This window comes from Sus scrofa, chromosome 2, assembly GCF_054392235.1.
Source record: "Sus scrofa isolate SSC_HxYL_T2T_F1_AM1 chromosome 2, Sscrofa_HxYL_maternal_Yorkshire_Landrace_v2.0, whole genome shotgun sequence".
In the NCBI taxonomy this organism is placed as follows: Eukaryota; Metazoa; Chordata; class Mammalia; order Artiodactyla; family Suidae; genus Sus; species Sus scrofa.
Genome location: NC_139384.1, coordinates 72,646,956 through 72,654,243, shown reverse-complemented (window position 1 = coordinate 72,654,243; position 7,288 = coordinate 72,646,956). Strand labels below are relative to the sequence as shown.

At 42.2% G+C, this 7,288-nt stretch overlaps 1 pseudogene; it reads left to right on the top strand.

The window, feature by feature from the left end:
* The first annotated feature begins 5,687 nt into the window (after window positions 1-5,687).
* LOC100513461 (olfactory receptor 7A17-like) lies at window positions 5,688-6,658 on the top strand (annotated as a pseudogene).
* The last annotated feature ends 630 nt before the right edge of the window (window positions 6,659-7,288 follow it).

The window sequence follows — 7,288 nt, the reverse complement described above, 5'->3', positions numbered from 1 at the left end:
GTGGAGAAGAGGGACCCTTTAAATGGAATGCCCCAAGACTCAGACCATAACACCTAGGCCATGCCCCATATGTTGGGGAGATCATTGGAAGAGGGACTGCCCCTGAAGATGAAGGTCTCTGGGGTTGACCCCCCTCAGGCCCAGGATCAAGGCTGACAGGACATTTCCATAATGGCTCCTGTCCTTCTCACCACTCAGGAGACCTGGGTGACTCTAAATGTAGGAAGACAGCCTATTGACTTCCTCCTGAATATGGGAGCCACTTTTCAGTCCTTCTCTCCAATCCTGGGCCCCTCCCTCATATATCTGCTACATTTATATTTCTGGCAAGCCGGTTACAAAATTTCTTACACAACCTTTGAGTTGTGACTGGGAATCCATTTTCTTTTCTCATGCCTTTCTGATTGTTCCAGAGAGTTCAACTCCTCTTTTAGAAAGAGATATTTTGTAAGAGGTTAAAGCCTCAATTCACATGGCAATGGAGCCTAATCAAGGTTTATGCCTGCCTTGGATGGAAGTATATACTGACCCAGAACTCTGGGCCATAGGAGGAAACATAGCAAGAGCAAAAAATACTCAACTGGTGGAAATAAGTCTTAAAGACCAGAATTTATTTCTTTGCCAAAAGCAGTATCCTCTGAGACCCAAGGCATGACAGGGACTTATCTCAATTATAGGAAGCATAAGAGAACAGATTATTAATTGAATGTATCAGCCCTTGTAACACTCCCACATTGGGAGTGCAAAAACTTAACAGGGATTGGTTCCTAGTACAAGACCTTCATCTAATAAATGAGACACTGGTCTCATTACATCCAGTGGTGCCCAATCTCTACACTCTTCTTTCACAAATTCCAGAAACAGCAGCATGGGTTACTGTATCAGATTTAAAAGATGCCTTTATTCTGCATTTCCTTGACTAAGGCTTTGCATATATAAATTCTCAAAATATGGAAGGTAACTAACTGACCAGAATTAATTTTAGGTTCCAGTAAACTGGGAAATATTCAGTATTAAATCAATATCTTAAATTAGAATTGAAGTTTGCTGATCTAACTAATACACACATGTCGTTACAGCTGTCAACATTAGGTATAATATCTTATCGTACCTAGGTTTAACAGAAGTCAAATGAGACACTGAGACATCAGTTACTAAACAGAAACTAAAGGTATTTAGAATAATTAATCAATATGATCTGTACCACCCTGAATGGTCTCCATAAGAAAAACATGTGTTTTGAGAAATTATAAAGGACAGTCCATGTTTGCTTTAGAAAAGTAGAATGTGTGTGCTTTCAATATAGAAGGAATGAGGGATGGAACTGCATTTTATTAAGGCAAAAGAAAGATAGTCGGTCTTCAGCTGATTGCTCTGGTTGGAAAATAAGGGACAGACTAATATGGATACAGAAAGTGATACAAGGTGTGTGGGAAGTGGACACTGAGAAGAGAATTTTGTGCCTTATGGGGACTGTCTATATTTGAGTAAGTTCACTTTAAAAGTAATGTGGTACCATAAATCATACTGCTCACAAGGACATAATGTAGCTTTCAATTACATGTTGACCAAGGCATACAAGTGTTTCATAACCAGCCAGAGAAATCAGAAAAATCATACAAGTTACCTGTGCTATTATAAAATCTAAATGTTGTATACTTGATTGTTCACAGAATGTGTCTAATTCCCTGCTAGATCTTCAACAGTAGATTCATGAGCGGTCCTATCCAGCTCCAGCTTTTGGAGCTGCCCTATGGAACCAGATGACCTCCTCCTCCTGGTGAAAATATTTCTTCACCATATCTTTTTATTCAGTCCCTGTATAATTAACTGTATTTCTTGCTTCATTACACCCTGATTAAAAGCCATCAACCTTAAAATGTTGATAGAAGGGGTACCCAAGGCAATGTATCAAAGCCCACTTGACCGTCCCATGAGTGGAGACCTAACTGCTTTCCCTAACGATGCCCCTTTTCAGCAGAAAGAAGTCAGAGCGGTTATTGCCCCTTTTCCCCACAGTTAGAGTCTCCAACTCACTGGTGGGATTGAGGCAGAATATTAACTCAGGTAGTCAGTGTAGGAACATGGGCTTCGATACATTCTTTGATGTGGCTATTGGTTAACATTTGTAAATTAAGGGTTGCACAGCAACCCCAACTGCTATAAAGGTTACAGGTATTACCCCATGGATCCATCACACCAGAATAAAGAAGGCTGCTCCCACCATTGACACAGACACCTGGGAAGCTGTCCGGCATCCTGAGAACCCCCCTCAGGATCAAGTTCCAGAGACATATGGTGTTGGAGGATGGCAGGCCCTGCTCTGGTCACACCCAGAAGCTGGCCAGTCTACGCATGGCAGAAACTTGAGTCTACAGCTCTGCTTCAGCCACATACTGGAAGTTGGTTGATTTGTACAAGTGGAGGCCAGAGGATCTCTGTGCAAACTTGAACTGAATTCATGCTCTGGTGGGGAATATTGGTAATTGAAATTGCCATAGCCCTCATATTTGGAGTGGGGCTATATGCAGTATCCCCTTCAGAATGGGGACAGGGAGCCCAGCTACTCATCTGTGTGATGTATCTCCTGACTGTCAGTATACTAGAATCCCTGTTCATAATGGGTCAGTGAGAAGGATTAAGGGAATCATAGTTCTGTTAACACTCACCCTGCTGCTCACTCCAGGGGCAACAGACTGGGACAATGATCAATGGGATGGGACAGGATTAACAGATGCTTACCAGTGCCTCCCTGCTAATTGGACAGGGACCTGCACTCTAGCCTTTGTCACTCCTCAAATAGATATTGTCCCTGGGAATCAGTCTCTAATGGTGCCCATAGAGGCACATGGCAGAACAAGACAGCAATGCAAATTATCCCCTTATTTAGTTGGTTTGGGAATTTCAGCAGGGATAGGAGCAGGAGTGGGAGGAATAGCATCCTCCACTGCTTATTATCATCAATTATCTAAAGAATTCACAGATGACATGGAACAAGTAGCTCCTTCCCTAGTAGCCTTACAAGATTAGGTAGACTCTATGGCAGAAGTGGCCCTTCAAGACAGGAGAGCACTGGACTAATTCACTGCTGAAAAAGGGGAACTTTGCCTGATGAAGAATGCTGTCTTTATGCCAGCAGATCTGGAAAGGTCAGAAACATGGCCCAACAAATAAAAGAATGCATAGCAAAGAGAAGGGAAGAATTAGATAACTCATGGTTAAATTGGGGCAACTACTGGAGTTGGTTGGCATGGCTCATGCCTTTGGCTGGGCCCCACCTCGTGCTCTTCATGGCCCTCACATTTGGCCCCTGTATCCTGAACTGTCTTGTCAAGTTTGTCTCCTCAGGCCTAGAATCTATAAAGCTACAAACGGTGGTGATGTCCCGGCCACACTTATATCAGCCTCCAGGCCAAGAAGACCAGGAAGGTTGATGCTTGCTCCAAGAATGTGAAAAAGCATCAAGAGGGGGGAATGTAGGAGAAAATGTCCCAATAAAATGTAGAAAGGAGAGACCCCAGCCATGATGACTAAGCAAAGTCTAGCCAACTGCCCCAACCAGTCCTCCCCCATGCATCTGCTTCTGTAAATTTGTTTCTGCATCTACTACCTTGCCTGACATCACTCCAGTCCAACTAGCCAAGCTTGGACCCGGAAGACGTAGCCCATAAAAGGCTTGTGAAACCCTTCTTCTGGGCTCAGACTCTGGAGAGCAATCTCGTCTGAGCCCGCCGGTGTAATAAACCTGAGTTCTCCAACTCTCCGAGTGCTCGCTTGGTTTCTCGCCGGGTAAAAGAGCTGATCCACTGCAGCCACAGAGCTGCTGGAGCTGGTACGCTACAGCCACGGGGCTGTCACCAGAGCTGATACGCTGCAGCACAGGGCTGCTGGGTATCTGCCGTAACACAAGAAGTCCTCAGAGCAGGAGCACTTGTTGGGGGACTATAATCTTTTCTTAGCCTCTTTGCTTCTATTTTCTATGCTGAAAACTCCATCTTGTCCTGCTTTACTTTACCCCATATTCCTGCTTGAAAAACTGTTGCAGTGCTGGTAAATGACTTAAGCTTAAGAACAAAGACCAAAAGGCCTAAGTCATTCATTTGGTCAGCTGAATGAGGACATAATGCATTGGTCTAGGCATGCCAGACCTGTGCAGATTGGCACACCATTTGCATAGCATGATGTGTCCTGTTAAAATAACAGAAAGAGGAACCTCATGGCCCCAAGTGGTTTATGAGCAGTGTTAGCAGAATATGCATTAGCAAAGAGAATCAAGATGCAAACCTAGGCACACTGGCTTGCCACAGATAGGCATGCCATTTGTGGAAGCACAATGATAATTCTCTAGATGCTATGCATAGATAGCTAAGGCCAACCTTCCTCAAATGCTAATGATTGTTAAATGCCTAAAAGTCGGAGTAAAATCTTAACCATCTACCAGATATGTGACTTTTAAATAATAAAAGAACTTTTAAAATAAAAATTAAAAAAAAACTATATCCTGCACCTATCCCTCCTCACTTGATGTAATCCTAAAGAGCACAATAAAAGCAATGTGGTTTCTTGAGGTGGTGATCTTAGTCCCTGAGAACTTGAATCCCCTGGTTCCCACCTTTAATTAAGATAAATATCTCTGTGTCTTGTTTTATGTTAACTTTTTTCCTTAAGTTTCACAGCACTCATTCTTCAGCCCTCACCTGCTGAGCTTGTCTCAGCAAGTACTGAACTCATATATTCCAAGGGGATTCTTATATAAAAAGGGCAGAACTCAATCAACAGATGGATTTCATTTATACATACAGGCCACCTTTGCAAGAATTTCATAAAGTGCTAGAGGTACACACTGTGGATGAAGGAATCCTTGTGACTTGAAGGTTCAGCAGCAGCAGGGAGGCCACCTACACTTAGTTCTGCAACAATCTCTGATGTTATCTCTCCTCACTCTCCCTCTTTCCCTTTACCATCCCCACAGTGGCTTTTTTTTTTTTAAGGCCATACCTGCAGCACATGGATGTTCCCAGAGTAGGGGTCGAACTGGAGCTACAGTCGCCAGCTTATGCCACAGCCACAGCAACATCAGAGCTGAACCGCATCTGCAACCTACACCACAGCTCATGGCAATGCCGGATCCTTAACCCACTGAGTGAGGCCAGGGATCAAACCTGCAACCTCATGGTTCTTAGTCAGATTCGTTTCCGCTGTGCCACAAGGGGAACTCCTAGCTTCCTTTTTTAAATTCAAACATCTTAAGCAAGCATCATCTTCAGGGCCTTTGCACTGTCTGTTCTCCCTGCTAGGCACCCATTTCTCTTGAAGTGCTCATGGCTTCTGCTCTCTTTACCTTGAGGTCTCCTATTCAAATGTCACTTTATTTGCATGTCTTTCCTGAATAGCCATAAAAAAATAGTAACCCCTCCTTACTCTTTCCCTCATACTTGTTATCATTTAGCTCATAGCTCTTGTCACTATCTGATATACTATATGTATTTTTTATTTCCTGTATTCATTCTCCATGACTGAATTTTAGGAGATTCTATTTTTAACAATCATAAACGCATTGTAAAGTCCAAGAACAAAATATTGAAATTATTTTTAACAGAAAAAATATGAATATTAACATTTCAACAATGTGTGTAATGTCCACTTGTATGAAAATTATCCCCTTTCCTTGTAGTATCCTCCACCACATGGCACCAACGAACATAACAGGTGTTTCAGAATTTCTTCTTACGGGATTCTCAGAGGAACAAGAACTGCAGCCCCTCATATTTGGGCTTTTCCTCTCCATGTACCTGATCACTATGTTTGGAAACTTGCTCATCATTCTGGCTGTCATCTCAGACTCCCACCTCCACACACCCATGTACTTCTTCCTCTCCAACCTGTCCTTCGTAGACATCTGTTTCGTCTCCACCACCATCCCAAAGATGCTGTGGAACATCTACACACAAAGACAAGTTATAAACTATGTAGCCTGCATCATCCAGGTGTATTTTCTAATGCTGTTTGCAGGGTTGGATGACCTCCTCCTGACTGTGTGGCCTATGACTGCTTTGTGGCCATCTGCCACCCCCTGCACTACACAGTCATTATGAACCCCCAACTCTGTGGAATTCTGGTTCTGGTTAGCTGGGTAATCAGTGTTCTGCATTCCTTGTTACAAACCTTAATGGTATGGAAACTATCCTTCTGTAGAGAGGTGGAAATCCCTCACTTTTACTGTGAAGTCAATCATATGGTCTGACTTGCCTGTTCTGACACATTTCTTAATGATGTAGTGATATATATTGCAGCTGTGCTGCTGGCTGGTGGTCCTCTCACTGGAATATTTTACTCTTACTCTAAAATAGCTTCCTCCATACATAGAATCTCATCTGCTCAGGGAAAGTATAGAGCTTTTTCCACCTGTGTGTCTCATCTCTCTGTTGTCTCCTTGTTTTATTGTACAAGCATCGGTGTATACCTTAGCTCTACTGCTACCCACAGCTCACACTCAAGTGCAACAGGGTCATTGGTGTACACTGTGGTCATGCCCATGCTTAACCCCTTCATCTACAGTCTGAGGAACAGAGACATAAAGAGGGTTCTGATGGCATTCTTCAGAATGGCAGCTATAAAGAGGCCACTTGTCCTCAACTCAGGAAGATCACATGATTGAAGGGTCATGAGTCTTAACTACTCATTGAATTATGGAAAATCAGTGTTCATGTAGAAGGGTGCTTACACATTGGAATGAAAGGGCCGATGACTTGTTTTATGCCTTTTTATTGTATTATCTTCCTATTTCTCCTTGAAAACTTCCAGTGTTTCCCACTCATGAACATTTCCATTGCTCTTAATGAAATATCTCCATCTTTTCTAACATTAGTCATAATCATAAAAGGAGCAATGAATGTACCTTATGAAAACCATTCATTATATATGTTCTCTTTATGATTGTTCCCTGGTAGTAAATGTTTTTCCTTGCATTTTTTAAATCTAAGTCACATTTATTTTTGTTTTTATTTCATTTGCTTTATTTATTTATTTTTTATACTCAATGAAATGTATTACATTTATAGTTGTGCAATGATCATCACAATGATATTTTATAGTACTTCCATCCCAAATCCCCAGCACGTCCCCCAAACTCCAAACTGTCTCATTTGGAAACCATAAGTTTTTCAAAGTCTATGAGTCAGTATCTGTTCTGCAAAGAAGTTCATTGTGTCATTTTTTTAGATTCCACATGTAAGTGATAGCATATGATGTTAGTGTCTTGCTCTCTGACTTCACTTCACCACATGAC